Below are 5,526 nucleotides of genomic sequence, written 5' to 3'. Positions count from 1 at the left end.
ATCAAGGTGATAGAAAGCTCCCAAACTCCATTGGAGACAGAACATACCAGACTATTTTGATTTCCCCACTGGCTAGGTTTTGGCGACAGCTGCGCTGGTGTGAGGAGGGAGTCCAGCTCCCTGGTACCCAGGTAGTGGCTCTGGGCATCACCGCCTGGCCACCGCTATCCTCTCCCGCCCGCTTCGGCGTCAGGGCGCTGGGGCAGCCTGCGTTTCCAATAGGCGAGCAGAGGGGCTCCACTTTGGCCAAGGAAAGGCCATTGGGGAGGGGAAACCTTGGAGGAGAGGCCTTGGGAAAGCAGGGGCGGGCCGCGGGGCACAGGGAAGGGCTGCTGCCAAGGTACACAGCGCGGGCTGAGAGGACCTCAAGGCTGGGGCCCCGCAGGTGTCCCGGGAGCGCACAACTATGCGACCGCGGGCAGCTGGGAGCGGGAAAAGGGGTCCACCAACATCCTACCAGGGCAAAACCCCGCAGGAACCAGGGCCTGAGGATGCTGCCCCGGGGCGGGGTGGGGAGGGGGCTAGATGCCTGGAGGCGCGTCCCCACCCTCCTGGAGAGGCTGAGCGCATCCCGTCTGCTGCCCCGTGTGCCCGGAAAGGGTCCGCAGGGAAGCTTGGGGTTTGGGGGTGAAGGCAGGCGGGCTCCCGCGCTGGGCAAAAGGCAAACTTGGGCAGAGGGCTCCTGGGTTCCCAGGGTCCCCCCAGATCTATCCGAGTCCAGGAGACGCAAGCTGCCACGGACTTGAGGAGGAGGCAGACGCCCGCTGGGAGCCAACTCCATGCGCGGCAGCCGGGGTCGGGGATGGGGTCTGGGTACGCGTTACCCGGGCACCGGAGCGCGGTCAGCGCCAGCAGGAGCCCGAGCGGCGGCGCCCGGCCCGGGGGCGGCACGGTCCTCGGCGCGCGGTGGGCGCGGCCGCGGGGCTGGTCCTCTCGCGCGCCCGGCCTGGCCCGCGGCTCCCGGGAGCAGCCCCGGCAGTTACGCCCGGGCGCCCGGCCCGGCTCGCTCCCGGCTGCTCCTCCCCAGACGCCGGCGCCGGCTCTGGCGGGGCTTCCTCGGCTGCGCCTCTGCGCGCTCTCCTGGGCTCGGCCGTGCGCGGGCGGGGAGCCGGGGGCCGCCGGAGCCCCGCGCCCCGCGCCCTCGCCCGCCGCCCCGCGCTTGGCCCGAGTTGCGCGGCCCCCGCCGCCGCCGCCGCGGCTCCTGCGTCCCAGAGCCGGTCCCATCCCAGTTGCGCTGCCGCACCCTCAGCCAGCCCCGCTGCCGGCCGCCTCTCCAGCCAGCCAGAGAGTGAAAATTAAATTCTTTACTACAGAAATATATACAAAAATGAATTGTAAATACTAAGAAGTTTTATTATGGATATACTCTGAATTAAAATCTGTTATCTGTTTGTATCTATCTATATATGTATATGTATTTCTCCATGTACCTTATCATACAGACTATTTTCTCTTTCTGCCATGGTTTCAGCACATACTTGATTGAGTGGTCCTGTCTCTTTTTGTTTGTTTCTTCTTCCTCCTCCACCTTTTAAAAATGATTTACCCCAGCCTAAAGTTCTCCTTGCAGAATACTTTTCCTCAGTTGTCTATCCTTTCAGTGCCTCTGTCTTCATTGTAATCGTATTTAGTTAAAGCTTTTTATTGAGTAGCTCTTTGTGGCTTTCATTCAACAATCATTGCCTCACGGGCTTTATTTTTCCTTTTTCTCTCTTTCTTGGGAGAACCTGAATCTATACAATAATTTATCTTTAGCATTCTGACAAACATAATAGAAGCGATTTATACTATTTGCAAAGCCAACCCATTAAAATAAGTTATTACTAAAAACCAAACTTGAACATTTTCTCTGGCAAGAGATAATTTGTCCAAATGTGAATCATACAAACACATCTCACAATATAACTCAAAATTGATTAAGTATCTTAATGATAGTTATTTTAATAATCCTTTAAGCTGACTAGGTACATTTTTGTCCTAGGCTGTTTTGGTTAAGAATATAATCTAATGGATATTATAGTATTTGTAGAAGAATCAAGTATGGGTAAAGGGAGTAACATTTTGAGGACATTTGTATCATCTTTTCATAATCTTCACCCATGAGAAGATGTAGATTAGTAAATGACAGAATTGAGGGTTGAATCTACATCCAAGTGACTCCAAATCCTCTTTTCTTTGTGTTAGATCATATAGTAATGGTCAATGTTATAATTATTTTACCAGTTTGATACTTTTTATTCTTAAAGCTATTGTTTTTTGTTCTAGGGTGTTCCACAACGAAGCTTAACAAACTTAATTACTGCTTCTCAGAGATCCAGGAAAAACTGTAAGCTATTTGAAGATAACCTATTCTTGTGTTATTCACTGATTGTTCATTACAAATATTTTCATATATTCTTTACTTCCTTTTTACTGTAGTAGAAGCAAAATATTGTACTGTGAGAACAGATGATGGAATCGTGTTTGAGGACAAGATCTGTGATCATCCAAATGAAGATGTGCTTGAATCCTTTCCTACAACATCAGCCAAAGTTCAGGGCTTTTCACATCCTTCCTTTCCATCACCTGATGCTCCTCTGAAACCTTCCTTTCCGTCATTGGAGAACTGTGGCCTTACAGAGGCAAGTTACGATTTTAAACACTTTTCTCTTCTACATATTTTTTAGTATACCTCCTCATCCTCAGAATGCAGACAAAAATACTATAAAGAAATGGACCTCCTCAAGGCCATAATAGCAAACAAATGTAATAACAAAAGGAAGGATGTACAGGATTGGGATTTGTAAAAGTTGAGGGGAGTAAATCATTATAGGTTAGAAATTGTGGAAGGAAGGAATTATAAAGCAACCCAAAAGAACAGCTCAACAGATAGGGAAATGAGGAGGGGGAAGAAGGGGAAGAATTCACTGACAAAGGGCAAGATGAATACAAAGTTTGAATAAGAGAGTCAAGATGACAGGGTATTATGAAAAGAAAACAGAAATGAGTTAAATGAGAGCAGCAACCCTCTATATGTTAGCAATTATTTTCATGCAAATTAAGAAAAGAAAGGCAATGAAAAAGAGGCTCAATTTCTTTTGAATGACTTATAGATGGTTTTATGAAAAAAGAAAAGAGAAGGTAAGGGTGAGTATAATTAAAATTAATATATTGTACATTTAAAAATAGCTGTAAGAGAAAAGTTGAAATGATTCTGCCATAAAGAAAAGACAAATATTTAACATGTCACATATCCCAATTACACTGAGATTCTATGAATGTATCAAACCACATGTCCCTTCAAATATGTATATCTTTTATATATCAATTAAAAACAATTTAAAAGGAAAAATTTAATCATCATTTAAAAAAAATTATTGAAGTAATCTTATATTTAATCAAGTAAAACCCATGTTTCCAGATAATGCAAAGTGAAATATATTTTAGGCCTTATCTGATTTTTATGAATTATTAATTTTTGACTCTTTCATTTTTTCTTTAAGGTTTCTAACTTGTCTTTTGTGTATCCATAACTTACTTAACTAATTTATCTTACTGTTTCATTCAATCTTTACAGCCATTTTAGATCTGTTTGAGAATAGAGTGAGAGAAAGGAATAAGCATTTTATTTGATCCTTTTATTAATCAAAATTAAAATTTCTGGTTATATGAAGGAGGTTCTTAATCTGTATCCATTAAATAAGAACTAACCCTCTTGAAGAAATAAAGGTAACAATTATTTATTTCTGGAGGTATTCTGATTTATCTTGTGCCAATAATTTCTCCATATAATGGACACACCTATGTATACATCACATAAATGCAATCATAATTGATCATTGTTCTCTACAATAACTTACTTATTATCATAGAATTATAAAGAAGGGGCACCTGCCAACAGAGTATACACAGTCATCCCTGGAAGATGATTTTTTACCTTGAAAAATATCTCCAACATTGGGGACATTTTATATTATTCTCAGGAAGCTTTATCAAGTTCAGTATTGATAGTTGTTATACTTTGCACATAAATGTGTATTCATCTGTAAAACTCAGAAATCCTGTAGACTTGCTTTTGTAGTCCTCTCTCCACTCCTCATGTGAATATTGGGGCCTGATTGACAATTGTAGATGTGTTTGAAGATTCTTAAATCTTCAATTTGGGTAATCATAGCTTTATTTTCTTTATAATAGATGATATCCCCAATTTTTAACTACCTTCTTATATAATGTAAATACGAAATTACAGCTATGAGTATGTTGCTTACGTGGGAGTAAGAAAACCACGTGAAATTTAGTGGAGGATTTTATGTTTCTTTCTTACATGATGGTAGTACTTAGAAATACCTCATAATTCTGCAACACATAAGCATTTCTCCTCTACAGTTTAAAATTTTAAGATTAGTTTTAAAAACAATCTTGCAGCATCTTAAATTGGCATTTTAGAATTAAATTTTTTTATTCAATTTAACAGTGCATATTACCATAATATTCAAGAAATAAATACTTTCACATATTAATACTATTGTATCTCATATCATTCAAATATTAAAAGGTATAACTGAAAAATTGAATCATATTTTTTCCTCCTCTTGTATTCATTTTCAAAATTTCAGAGTTCTGTGTAGGTTTTCATTACTAACTTCTACCCAGTTTCGTATATCTAAGTATATTTTACAAATAGTCATCCTTTTTCTCACACTGCCCTGTCTAAAAACCCTTTAGGTCCTTTTCCAACACTTTGTCTGTCTTTCATAATATGGCCATATACCTTGGAGCATTTCCTGTGCTTCCCAGGTAGAACTCACTGCTCTCTCCTTTGTACTCTTACTGTCAGCAGTGAATTATTCTTTTCTGTCTTTCTTTCATTTATCTGATTTCATATATCTCATACATTTCATGCATCTCAACCTCCTCTTGAATCTTATCAGCGTCTCCCAGGATAGTGCCTATGATTTGACAGACGCAGTAAATGTTTATTGTCTTACTGAGTGAGTGAGTGAGTGAGTGAATAATAAGTGCAATGTTTTCTGAAGTTGGGATTTTTTTTTTAATAGGATGAAACAATGAAGCCACTATCCGGACAAAAGGAAAATGGTATTGGTATTATTGAAAATGCTCCAAGAGAGCAAAAAAATATTGTCAATTTCATATGTGTGCACACAAATAATAGAAGTGGTGAGTTAGTGAATACCCTTGACAATGTTTGATCTTTAAATGCCATCATGAAAAAAACATTGAAAGTATGTAGACCCAAGTATATTATTCATTTCTTTTAAATATTTTTCTTGTGCTGTCTTTCTTTATACCATCTAATTTTTCTTCCTAAAACTGGTTCAACCTTGAAATTATTTTTGCTATTAATTTTATTTTATTGAAATAAAAATGAATGGTGATAGACTTGTATATGAATTTAAAATTTACATTAAAAATGTTCTCATGAATGTATCTGTGAATAACGTTTTAGACAAGATGTCTGCATTGGGACCTGGACAAAATGAAGATGCAGGATCACCTCGGGATTTGGAGGTACCGCCTATTGTTATT

This window comes from Lemur catta, unplaced genomic scaffold (genome assembly GCF_020740605.2).
Source record: "Lemur catta isolate mLemCat1 unplaced genomic scaffold, mLemCat1.pri scaffold_66_ctg1, whole genome shotgun sequence".
Taxonomy (NCBI): Eukaryota; Metazoa; Chordata; class Mammalia; order Primates; family Lemuridae; genus Lemur; species Lemur catta.
Note: the sequence above shows the minus strand (reverse complement) of the source record.